The sequence below is a fragment of the Schistocerca gregaria genome, chromosome 1 (assembly GCF_023897955.1).
Source record: "Schistocerca gregaria isolate iqSchGreg1 chromosome 1, iqSchGreg1.2, whole genome shotgun sequence".
Classification (NCBI taxonomy): Eukaryota; Metazoa; Arthropoda; class Insecta; order Orthoptera; family Acrididae; genus Schistocerca; species Schistocerca gregaria.
Window position 1 is genome coordinate 1,019,554,311 of NC_064920.1, and position 13,738 is coordinate 1,019,568,048.

General features: G+C 43.7%; 1 long non-coding RNA gene across 1 annotated transcript in view; it reads right to left on the reverse strand.

Annotated features, from left to right (window-relative positions):
* The window catches only part of LOC126312789 (uncharacterized), a 528,546-nt gene that overhangs the window by 184,129 nt on the left and 330,679 nt on the right, over nt 1-13,738 (reverse strand). The window contains exon 2 of the long non-coding RNA XR_007554815.1: nt 13,592-13,629. This is a non-coding gene — a long non-coding RNA (uncharacterized LOC126312789). The remainder of the gene's footprint in view (nt 1-13,591; nt 13,630-13,738) is intronic.

The window sequence follows — 13,738 nt, forward strand, 5'->3', positions numbered from 1 at the left end:
GTCTCGTGAAAGTGATGAAAGTTTAATTATAACCACCTTGCGCAATGCTTATTCAGATTAAGGCACAAGTGTTGGGGAGCACACCATTCAGCGCACATTAGTTAAACATGAGACGTCGCAGCAGGTGACCTCTATGTGTTCCCATGTTGACCCAACGACACTGTCAAATTACTAGTGCAGTGGGCATGATATCATCGAAACTAGCCCAAACATAAGAAGAAACATGTCAGTCTGCTCAGATGAACCACATTTCTAGTTACATCAGACCGACAGTCATATCTGGAAAGAGCCGCTATCCAATTATCCAGACAAAAGGTTTCTCGAAACTGAGCCGTGGAAAAAATGCTGTTTTGAAGAGCGCACCGCAGCGCTTTGTGTGAAGCAGTCGCCTACCGTTTCTGGCAGTGCCGCCGCTGTGGCAATCGCAGCTTTGGTGTCTCCCTCTGCCGTGAAATCGGAAGCGTAGCCTGTTCACGTGATTTAAGCGGCGCGATGAGCTGGCGAAGGGCGTCACCCTCGACCGTTGCCTCTCCTGGAACCCCATCTCCGGACAATCCAAGCCAAGACTCCGTCTCTTCAAGCTCCTTTCCGGCCGTACGTGGGGTCTGGACCCCTCCACCATACTCCACAACTACAAATCCCTCATCCGCCCTATCCTTTGTTACGCCCATCCGGCCTGGATCTACGCCCCCCCTCCCACCTTTTACAAATCCCACCTATTCCTTGAACGCCATGCTCTCTGCCTCGCCTATCGCATCCGTCTCCCCTCCCCGACACGGATCCTGTATGATCTCATTCCATTCCCCCACCTCCTCCTTTTCCTTGAGAGGATACGGATCCTGTACACCTCCCGCAAACTCGATCCTCCTCACCCGCTTTTCTCGCCCATCCTCTCCCACCCAAGCCCGCTACCACGCCTGTATTCCCACGTCCCACCCGGTCTCCATCTCTCCACCCTCCATACCCTCTCTCAAGGTGGCTTCCTCCAGCTCCCCTCTCCCTGATGGTGTCCTTCTCCCCTCCATATACCCCTCCTACTAACTTTGAGCCTCCTTCCCTCTTCCTATGTCTGTTCCTTTGGGCACCCTCCCTCCCTCCTCCCTTTCTCTCCACTTCTACCCCAGGCTTCCCCTCCCCTGTCCCTCTACTCCTCCTCCCATCTCCTCAGCCATTGGCGTCTTTGTTCTCCCCTCTCCACCCTCTCCACCCCCCAACCCGCCCTTCTCCCCCTCTTGGCAGGTCCCCGGACTCGCACACGCTATGTGGACTTTCGCGGGCCGGAGATCATCGCCATCAGTGCCTCGTGTGTGCCGTCGTGTTTAGTGTTCAGTGTTCACCGTCGCACTCCATCGTTCACCTGTGCCATCGCCGTCTTCAGTGTTTGTGCGTCGTGTCAACAGTTTCAAGTGTGGATTATCGTCGAGTGTGAATGGCTCCGTATATGTCTTTCTGTGTCAACTGTTTTCTTGCCCACCGTTCTGTAACCTATGTGTAATCTTTCTGTATTTCCTCATTGTGTACCCTATGGCCGAAGAGCAGCATAGAACGCTGCTGACAGCCTGCCTGTTCTACAGGTTTTAAAATAACAATAAAGAAAAAAAACTGGCGAAGGGGGAGTGTGGTCTGTTCGTCAGCCAGGTTGGTGTGGGGCAGTCAGTGTCAGTCGGTCGTCCGGAGTGCTAGTATGTGTTAGGCCGCCAGTCTGCTCCAGTTTATTCAGGCAATGGTGATTGGCGGTTGGATCGATCGGTTGGTCGGTCGCCCACTAAGACACAAGATGACTTGTCCGTCTTGAGCGTCGCCGCATGTGAGGTAGACACGACAGTCGAGTGGGCCGCGTTGCATAGCGAGGGGTAGTGGCTTCGCGGCCGACATGAGAGCAATAGGAGTCAACCCACGACATCGGTCTGGCCGGGAGATCGGCGCGGCTTCCTGCCTCCGTTGAAGCGGCTGGCAGCGGACGGTTCGGAAGAGCGTATGGGGATGCTACGCCAGGTCTTCGCCAGGCATCCCAGTTTATTAGAAGTTAAGTGATTCGTGATATGTTGTTAAATTCTACTTGTTTTCTTGGCCAGTCTCTCGTCCCCAGCTTGCTCCTCTGTCTCTTGTCCGCATTTGTTACGTTGTTAGTGTCTGTCTGGCTGTCTGTCTGTCGGTCTGACGTACGTTAATAGCTGCCTTTGTCATGTTTGTCGGATTCGGTGTTAACGAATTTATTTCTTAAGGTGTAAAGACCGCATTCCTGAAATATGTTTTTCTCTTGCCTTTCATCTTGAGAGGCGGTATATGTGTAATATAGAGCATGTTTGTACATTTTATATAAGACTGCATTTCATGGGTTTTTATTTAAATGGTCATTTTAGTATATAAAGTTGCCATCCTTTCACCGTAAGAATTTTCTTTTAAAAACAAGTTGAACTTTCGGTGGCAAGTAATTTTTTTTATGTGAGTGTTTTGTACCATTTCCATCCCTCTTAACGAGGTGCATAGTTTGTGTGTTTGTGTGAGTTGTTACAATATTTAATTTAAAGTATTCTGGTGTGCTGCTGATTTGCACCAGTGTAGTCTATCAGAGTTTGTCGTGAGCGGTCGTGAGTAGGGCCGTGTTAAAAGCGAGCGGCAAGGTTCTCAGTCCGAGAGCCCATATTGTCAATTAAAAAAAAGTTGTTAGCTCTGCCTCTGAATAAATTATAACTTGATATTTAGAGGGTGCTTTCTGATTCTAAATTTTAAATCTGTTTTTTTTTTTTTTAAAGAGGAAATGGTTTTTTGGAATAAAATTTCCATTTGTTGAAAGAAATTTGTTTTTTTCAGTTACCCACTGGCAACTACTTCCACCCTCAAATAGTGTGATTAAATGTGTTAATGTTCTTAATGAATCGCTAGTAAATAAAGTAAATTCTTAAGAAAAGGTTTTGAAAGAGAATACCACGGTTCAGAAACATGTATTGCGCAGTGGATGCAGGTAAGTTGGACAGTATTATACTGTGGAAAACATTCAACTGCGCTTCCATGAGATCCGTGGAGAGCTGTGGACTACATGTGAAATATTGTGGACCACCTGCATCCTTCATTCTGGATGTCTCCCCTGATAACGACATTCTTGAGCCGTAGTTGTGTCCGGCTCTTCAGAAAGCGCGCCAGGCGCAGTGCTTTGGCGTAGCGTCTTGTGTTTGTGGTGGCGCTTTCGGTGTGGCGCACTGTCTGGATCGCTGTCGTCTTCTGGCGGGAGGTGAAGCAAGTGTACCGTCGCGTGACGATCGAGGAGTACGTACTGGGCGGTGACCGAGAGAGGTGGTGGCGCGAGCGGAGCCTTGCTGTTGGGGGTCGTCACTGCTCGCCTCGTTCTTTGACCGACCTCTTGGCTTTCAGGGGCTAGGTCTGCCTTACCCGCATGTACGTGGATTATGAAGCTTAGAAGCCGTGGTTCAGGAGATCAGCGCGTGGGACCGTATGTCTTCTTATCGGCCGTTAAAACCACTGGACGCGGTTGGCTCTGACCAGCATTTGGAACTGCGACATGTTCCCGGCGCTGGGGTAGAGTGTGAGAAGTTGAGTACCGTTTTTATGTATATAAGAGAAGATTCTCAGGTTCTAGTGAAAAGTATAAGTGGTTTTGTTGGAGTCGTCTCATCACAGTTTTCGTTTGCTTGTCCGCGGGAATGTGGTAATTACTTCTTGGTCGGGCTGTTTCCATTCAAACATCCATTGGGTGATTTAGGGTCGGTTTCACGGGTCTCTGTGGTTCGGAGTCTGTGCAGGCACCGTCCTAGCTACATCTTCTGGTTTTGAGCAACTCCGGAAGGTGGCGGGTTGTAACGGAAGTTATGGGCCTGATCTGCTATGGTCGTGTAGACCACCAGTAACTATTCCGCCCATTGTGATTTGGGCCTCTTTACAATTGTCACTCCCTCACCGAGCTAAGGAATTTTGTTTTTTGGGAACTGCCTTTAATGTGAAGGTTTGTGTGCTGTCATATTCACAACATATTTTCTATATTTTCTTAGTACAAGCTAGTTACTTAAAGTTTTTTTCTGGAATTGTTAGCTTATTGATATAAAAAGTTAAGATCTTCTTATTGTTAACGTCAAACCTTGAAATATCCCTTCTATAGAGCTATCTTTAAGTGATTTTCTACTGTTGTCATATATATATATATATATATATATATATATATATATATATATATATATATATATATATAAGTTAAAATATCATTATTGGCAAGTTATTAATGTCATTGTCATACCTGGTAATCTCCTTTTCATAATGAAAATTCTCAAGCTATTAGAAATTGTTTTCTTTTTAAAAAAAGCCAACCTTAAAAATGTATTATTGAGAAAGTCTTTTAAAATAAAAAGGTATCTTCAGCAGTGTGTGTTATTTCACCAGTACCTCCTGGCCCCTACTTCAACGATAACATTTTGGAATAGCCGGTGTACTTGAGTTACTGTGTGTAACCGCCCTAATTGATGGTTCAGTTACCTTCAAGACAGTATCACAAAACCAGACTCGTGCTGCAGTCGTTTTAAGAGAATAATAGTGATGTTGCGGGGCGTCGATGGTCGAACGTCGGACTCCAGATGGCCGAGCTGAAGCCGGGACCCACCGCGCGCTTTCCGTCAGGAGGCCGAGCAAGTTCAAGAGCGTCAATGGGCAGTGTAGAGTGGTACAGCGGTATTCGGAAGCGTTTCTTTATTCAGATAAGTTACTGTACTACGCTGAGGGCAGCGCAGCGTCGGCGTTCCGCCGGCAGTGTTGTCCCGCGAGTCCAGCCTGCTCAGCAGCTCCTGGTATGCCGACAACGCTCCTGCCGCTTGCAAGGCCTCTCTTTTGGAACTCGGCAGCGCTCGCCCAATCGCTGCTCGCCGATGCGGGGCGTCTTGCACCGCGTAGCTGCTTGCGATTCCTAAGACTGGTACAGTCCTTGGTGTTCGCTGCCCACCGCCCCATTTGCCCTGCTATGTCTGACTATGGGATGGAGGTGGATGTGCTGGTTACCCGTGGCCCTCCGGCCGCCGCTGCTCCCAGGACGGGACCGGACTCGAACCCGTGCCCTCTTAGATTCCTTGCCGCAACTTGCCACTAGTGGTGATTGCCGGATGGCAACACCCGCCGCCAACTCTGGCGTTGTCCCTGCAGCGTGTGCCTCGACCAGGCCCCGGTACGCCAGGTAGGAAGTGAACGTGGCCCGTCCTGGACCCGCTGCAGACCGCTGTCACTGACCTCCTTCAGGCAGACCGTGCAATCTCCAAGTACACGGCTGCCATTGCGTCACGTCCCGGTGTTGTGTCCCCGGAGGCAGAATACAGCCCGAACAAGTACAGGACATAGAAATAAAGTACAGGTTTACATAGAATACCGGCTGGAGTGGCCGAGCTGTTCTAGGCGCTACAGTCTGGAACCGCGCGACCACTACGGTCGCAGGGTCGAATCCTGCCTCGGGTATGGATGTGTGTGATGTCCTTATCTCCTTAGGTTACTTAGGTTTAAGTAGTTCTAAGTTCTGGGGGACTGATGATCTCAGCAGTTAAGTCCCATAGTGCTCAGAGCCATTTGAGCGATTTTACATAGAATATTTACGACATCGCTGGCCAGACTGGCCCTTATAAGCCTAGACCAGCACGGGTCCGACCCGACTCTCGCTGCCCTGGCACACATTTGTCTTTAGCTAAATTTGCCCGTCTATTTATACTGCTTTCCCCCTCGCTTCTGACGTAGTGTCAGAGAGAGGCAGAAACTACTGCAGAGGTAAATTCCCATACGTCAGCCATTTACACATCGCCCTCCCGGCTCTGGCTTACTGCCTCACTTCATGCATAGCAATAACTTCTAACCACGCTGCAGTTTCCTGCTTCGCTGTTGCTTCACACCAAACACATCTTGCGTGCAATAACGCCGTCGTAGCTTAGCGCCCTGTTTATTCTGCCTGGGCTAATGGCTGTCGACTGTTACTACACACTGCCAGCGGCTCCAGATTTCATCACCAAACCGCACCTTTACTGAATGTTATCAAAATTCCGCTTTTCTACAACTAAGACTAATACCAGCGCAGAAATGAACTCACGTAGATTTCTTGTTGGTCAAGCAGTTCGCATCTATCATATGCTAGCTCCGTCCTCACAAGCCACCGGCCCCTAAGTGACGCAATTGCGTTACGTTTGCATAGACTCGCCTTCACAAACCTACAAAGGGGCCCGTAATTGCAGTAAGAAATCAATTTTATGCCACGTTAGTTCACCCTATATCCAATCAGACTGGATGCAACCTGAGAGGTGTCGTTACTTTCACATTTTTAATTTTTTTTATCGGTTTCTTGGTCACTGATGTGCCCTATCTATGTGCCAAGTACATATACCTATCCTTATTCCATTACCTCCATACGTGTAGCATCATTCTTGAAGTGTGCATAAACACTAAATATTTCTCCATGTATTTCACCATTCCCGTCATGCGGCTGTAGAAAAAAGTACCCTTCAACTTGAATCTTATTCGATACTACTTTGCTCTGAGCAGTAGGCTAAAACTTTATCAACATTCAGCAGCATATCGCAGATGTTTTCTTTCTGTCCAACTGAGAACTAGTATATCTGTTACATTATAAATTATGCACGCTTCTCTCGTCCCTTTCTGTGTCTACTTCCTTCCTTTCATCTCATCAGCTTTCCTGGTGCTACTGTTACGTTTGCTATAACCGGCGAACTTCTTCTCCTCATTGATTCCTTTGTGATTTCTGTTCCGTATCATCACTCCCAACCGAGGAGAACGAACTGAAATTGGGTTAAAGACAATTTTAATAAATGTACATAATTATTATTAACATTTCTTGTCTTTAATATTATCGTCTTTCTTCTTCTTCTTCTTCTTCTTCTTCTTCTTCTTATTATTATTATTACTATTAGTAGTAGTAGTAATATGTACACGCTAAGGCTATCTCGTTAGTTGTAAAAGAGAGCCTAAAGGACCTATTATTCTTGCCAGGTGAAATAAATCCCTAAACAAATAAACAATACTTTACTTTATTTCTTACGTTTTCTTGTGACCGAGCTCTTCCAGCTGACAATTCATTCCGTTTCATTAATCCAGCGAACGAACCGTAGATCTACGCCGAAGTATCAGAAGGGTGTAAGAAAGCATTGAGGAACGATAACACTCGTCTCACGGTGATCTACATTTACAAAAAATGTTCAAATGTGTGTGAAATCTTATGGGACTTAACAGCTAAGGTTATCAGTCCCTAAGCTTACACACTACCTAACCTAAATTATGCTAAGGACAAACACACACACCCATGCCATGCACACAAACACACACACACCTCTGTCGGGACTAGCCGCACAGTCCATGATTGCAGCGCCCTAGACCGCTCGGCTAATCCCGCGGGGACCTACATTTACGTCTACACACACGCTCGGCAAGCTACCTTACTGTGAGCTGGGGAGGGTACTCTGTACCACTATTGGTAATTTCCTTTCCTATTTCAATTGCAACAGTGTGGGAAAAACTGCTAACTACATGCTTCCGTTTGAGCCCATATGTCTGGTATCTTGTTTTAGTGGTAGTTATGCAAAGTGTGTGTAGCTGTAATCGTTCTTTTAGCTTCAAAGTGTTCCTCTAAAATAACGTCGCCTTCCATTTAAGGATTCAATATCAGTTCCTGAAGCATCTCTGTAACACGTGTCTGTTGTTATAACGAATCTAGCAGCTCACATTTAAACTGCTCCAGTGTCCTCCTTTAATATGAACTTGTACGGATCTCAAACACTCGAACAGTACTCAAGAAGGGTCATGTTAGCGACCTAAATGCGTTCCCCTTTACAGATGAACCACACTTTCCCAAATTTCTCCCAATAAACCGAAATCGAAGACTCGCCTTAACTATCACAATCCTTAGCAGCTCGTTCCATTTCACATCGCTTTGCAACGTTACGCCTCTATAATTAAAGGATGTTATTGTTTCATGCGGCATACTACTAATACTGTACTCAAATACTGCAGGTTTGATTTTCTTACCCATCCGCATTAACTTACACTCTTGTTTTACATTTAGAGTTAGCTGCCATTCATCACACCAACTACAAAATTTTATCTAAGTCGTCTTGGGTCCTTCTAAGTCAATAAACTTCGACACTTCGAGGTACTCCAGAGCATCATCAACAAACAATCGCAGATATTTGCCCAGCGAGTCCGACAAATCATTTATGTATACAGAGAACAACAATTGTTCTATCACAGTTCTGACCATACCCTGATGAACACACGCCGCTAAGTGCAACATACTAGGTTCTATTAGTTAAGAACTCTTCGAGCCATTCACAATTACGTGAAAATGTACTTAATCCATTAAATAACAAGTTACAAGTAGCAGGTATTTTCTGTGATTCGTCAAAGGCATTCGATTGTGTAAACCACAACATCCTTTTAAATAAATTAGAATTCTATGGTGTCACGGGCAGTGCTGCAAAATGGTTCAAGTCATACCTCGCTAACAGGAAACAAAGGGTGTCAGTGCAAGGGACTAGTGAATTAAGTCATCAGTCATCACCAGAATGGGAAGAAATTACATGTGGTGTCCCACAAGGATCCATCTTAGGGCCATTGCTTTTTCTTGTGTACATTAACGATCTCTCATCAGTTACACTGCCAGAAGCAGAGTTCGTTTTGTTTGCAGCTGATACAAGTATTGCAATAAATAGCACGTCGAATGTCGTTCTAGAAAGATCTGCTAATGATATTTTCATGGATGTTAATAAATGGTTTAAAGCCAGCTCACTGACATTAAACTTCGAAAAGATTCACTATATGCCATTCAGAACCTGTAAGAGGTTTCCACCCAGTATATGCATAAAGTACGAAGAAGAGCAGATAGAAGAGGTTGACAGTCTTAAATTCCTGAGATTACAACTTGATAATAAATTCAGTTGGGAGGAGCACACCACAGAACTGCAGAAACGCCTTAACAAATCTGTATTTGCAATTCGAGTGTTAGCAGACATAGGCAACATAAAAGTGAAAAAGCTTGCATACTTTGCCTACTTTCATTCCATAATGTCATATGGTATAATATTTTGGGGGTAACTCTTCAAGTCAAACAAAAGTTTACAAAGTCCAAAAGCGTGTAATGCGTATTATTCGTGGAGTAAACTCACGGACGTCTTGTAGAAACCTCTTCAAAGATCTGGGTATACTAACTACTGCCTCTCAGTATATTTACTCCTTAATGAAATTTGTCCTAAATAATATATCTCTTTTTCCAACAAACAGCTCAGTTCATACATACAATACCGGGAACAAAAACGATCTGCACAAAGACTTAAAGCACTTTCTTTAGCTCAAAAAGGGGTCCACTACTCAGGAACACTCATCTTAAATAATTTGCCAGCAAACATAAAAAATTTAGTAACAAATAGAGATCATGTTAAAAGGAGCCTGAAAGACTTACTAGTGGCCAACTTCTTCTACTCCATTGACGAATTTTTTAATAGAAACAAATGATGTGTTGTATATATTTATACTATTAGTATTGTTATTTCAGCTTTATATATATATATATATATATATATATATATATATAAAATTGTGAAATGTTCCACATCCATGAGGATCTCCTAAACACGGTCCTATGGAACGAAAAACTAATCTAATCTAATCTAACCTAAGAACATATTCCGTATGCTCGTACCTTCGTTAATAGTCTCCGGTGTAGCACCACGTCAAATGCTTTTAGGATATCAAGAAATACGGCATCTGCCTGTTGCCCATCATCCGTAGTACGCAGTCTGTCACGTGAGAAAAGTACAAGCTTAGTTTCGCATCACCGATGCTTTCTAAAATTCGTGAACATAAGCTTCTCAGTGTCGAGAAACTTTATTATATGCGAACTGAGAATATGTCTAAGGATTCTGCAGCAAACGGAAATTAAGGGTATTGCCTATAATTTGGCGGGTCCGTCCATTTCTCCAGTAGCTTGAGATTTTGCGTTGGGGGAGATATTACGATAAATGCAAGGTAAGTAAGAATCCAATGCCGTAGAGTATCCTTTGTAAAAACGAACTGGGCTCCTCGTGGACCTACTCTTTCAGTTGTTTCTTTACAAATGGTTCAAGCCGGCCGCGGTGGTCTGGCGGTTCTAGGCGCGCAGTCTGGAACCGTGCCACTGCTACGGTCGCAGGTTAGAATCCTGCCTCGGGCATGGATGTGTGTGATATCCTTAGGTTAGTTAGGTTTAAATAGTTCTAAGTTCTAGGGGACTGATGATCTCAGATCCCCATAGTGCTCAGAGCCATTTGAACCATTTTTGAACAAATGCTTTAAATGGCTCTAATCGCTATCGGACTTAACATATGAGGTCATCAGTCTCCTAGACTTAGAACTACTTAAACCTAACTAACCTAAGGACATCACACATATCCATGCCCCAGGCAGGATTCGAACCTGCGACCGTAGCAGCAGGGCGGTTCCAGACTGAAGTTTCTCTACGCTAGGAATACTTACTACCATATCAGTGATTAAACGACGGTATGTTTGTACGACTGTCCTGCGCGAACGATTTCTTAAACGCGAAGTTAAAACATCATCTTTCGTTGTTCTACCTTCAACTGTAACACCAGACTGGTAAACGAGCGACTAGATTGAATCCTTTGACAAGCCTCCCGTCATTACAAATTTCTCGGGTTCTCGTCCATATCTTTTGATACGGTATGACTGTGGTAGTTGCTGTACGCTTCACGCCTAGCTCTTTACACAGAAGCACAAATCTCTGCTAACGTGTGCCTGTCGTCATTTGCGTGTTTTCTCTTGAACGGAGAGAGCAACAACCTTTGCTTCCTTCGAATTTAACTACTAAACCACGTGGGTCTCTTTCGTCCTTAATCCACTTATTAGTCACTTACTTCTCCAGACCATGGTTTACAGTCTGATTAAACTTTGCCCATAATAACTGTACGTCAATCTTACTGGATCAAAGTGATGTCAGTTGGCACTAAGTGAGATACTAAAACCTTCTTATCTGCTCTTTCTTGCAGAAACTCTCTCTTAGCCTTCTTGACTGTTTTATTAACTTTATTAATTGTTATCGACATAATGAGACCATGGTCACTAACGCCCATCTCCATACTGACACTGTCTATGAGATCCACCTGTTTATAGCTCGAAGGCCTAAGATATTTCCACTGTCTGTGGGCTGTCGAATACAGCTGCTCAAGACAGTTTTCAGAAAAGTTGTTCAAATGTAATTCGCACGGCTGTTTGTCTGCACCACCGCAGTGAACCCATAGACGTCTCAGTCTATACTCGACAGCTTAAATTCGAATCCAAAAAGTATTGCATGATCCGGGTATTTACACGCTACTGACCGTAGGCTTTCTTTGAATGCCTCTAGAAGCATCACAGAGGAATCGGACAGCCGTTAAAAACAGCCAACAATTAGCTTTATTCCATTTCGACGTTTTATACGCGACCGGGTAACCTCACCATCACACTAAAGTTCAACCTCAATCGAGACAATACTTCTGTCACTGCAACGACCAGCCAACCTCCTATGGCGTGTAATCTGTATTTCAAATATACTTTCCATGACTCACTAAATATCTCAAAGCTTTCTTCTTCAGGCTTTTCTTACCTCTCGGCCCCAAAAATAATTTGAGCGCGTGATCTTTGCTAGAGGGCAGTAAAATTCAGGAACTCTGTCACGAATGCTATGACATTTTACAGATAAAGTACGTGAGGGATAGAGGGATCCAAGTAGAAGCGTGATAGTTTGTACGTTTAATGAAGTCTCAAATTGGTGTGGAGAGGCGGTCAAGAAACAATACGTAGCAAGAAAAATTAGATACGTATGAACGATTGGTCCTCTGGTGTAAAAACATCGAGAGATCTGTGTGTAGTTGAATCATATCCAGTCCTTACATCATCATTTTTATAGGTTTTAAGCTACACAGTCTCCACCAAAACATCAAGGCGTATTTGCTACAAAGTCTCTGAATCCACACGAACAATTTATTTTGTCTGAATGATATTTTCATTAAGGCTTTGTGGTGCCATTTTTATGAAAAAAACTTCCTCAGCAAAGGAGTCGACTTCCTTTCACTGTGGTATAAAATGTACGCAGAAAATGTACGACCTAGCGAAAAAGCTTTACAAAGAGTTCACTGACCTTCGTGGCCACGGATGGCATTGAAGCCTACTATAGCACAGGTCGTGAGGTGGTTGTTTTAAAACTGCCACAGTTATATGCGTCCGATGTAGCGCCATAACTGTAGAAACCAAATATACTTGCGATGGTTGTTAATGAAGTGAGGAAAATACTTTGAAACATGTGCACAAATGTAAAAAAAGTGAATTCTTAGGCACCTTTAAATACTCAAATTTCGCAACAAATGCACTATTTGCATTACTTACTATTCGTACAACGAAAACGAGAATTCCGTCAACTGTTTCTAATTTAGTGAATACTAAAACAGGAAATAAGAAATAAACATGAGGACATGCTTCTAACTGTCAAGTTTATCACAGTTTTTGCGAAGAAAGTAAGAGCAACGTTAACAACCTAAGACCTCACTCTTGTAACTGTTACGTGACGTCTGATGCCACCAAAATGATGCACTTTCACGAGAGACGAAACCACAAGTAGATTCACGAAGAAAGAAGGAAATCTTCAGTCTGTATCTCAATACATCGGAGACTGCACAAAATACCGCACTACACTTAGCCAGAAGGTAATGTAACAGATACGTGTGTATCGAGCTTAAGATAATTTTCTCTTATTTGATAGCTGTCAAAGTTGTTAGATGTGCATACGATTTCGCTATAGAATCTTTCACTGATCTTATAATGTCGAAGGAATACGGCCACAAGTTAAAGTGATGTTAACACAAAGCAAACGATCAAATTTTCAGCATTGATTTCTGGTTTCCAGACATGGCAACAGCTTGCAGCGTACGTCACATGGATAGGGTATTTATCTACACAGTTCATGCCAATGAAGCAATGAAAAGTATGCTTGTTTACTGATGCGCCTGTTGATTTAGACTATTGGATGATGAATATGGTAGCATTGCTTGAGTGGCTAAAATTAATGGTGTGAAGCCTGATCGACTGTTTCAAAATGTACCCTGCCAAGTAAAAAAAAAAACTGCAATTCTCGGTTTGACATTTCGCTATAGCTTACCAACCTTTTGGGTCAAGAGACTACCAGAACAAATATTAAATCCCTCTCCTAAATAGAGGAGCTCCTCTTTACAAAGTTTGGGGGAATTTTTATTTCTGAGATAATCCGTGAGGGAAACTCCGACTTCTCAGATGGAAACAAAATCCTGGACTGGACGTTTAGTCTGGCAAACAGTAATAATATGTCAGAAATGTTCATATCAGTGCAAGCGTTGCAGGTTAAGACAATGTGTGTTCAGCTTGAAACGTGGCTATTACAGCTGCTGATACGCTTTCAAGCTTATCTCATAAACGTTTTGGTTTTGATCACAGACGACGAGTCTAGATCACCCAGTAGACAGATATAACAGCAAAACTCTATCGGAAGTTCATGGATCTTTTCAAACGAAAAGTGCAAGTAATTATGGGACCTTATATTTCTTACCTTAAAAGGAACGCGATGATATGCTGAGGTTAGAGGCACTGTGAACAAAAGAAAAACTAAGGGTCATTAGCAATCGTTACAACGTCTTTAAGCGACATAATCTATCCTTACATACTCCTAGCAAGCAACACGACGTGATAAAGAATT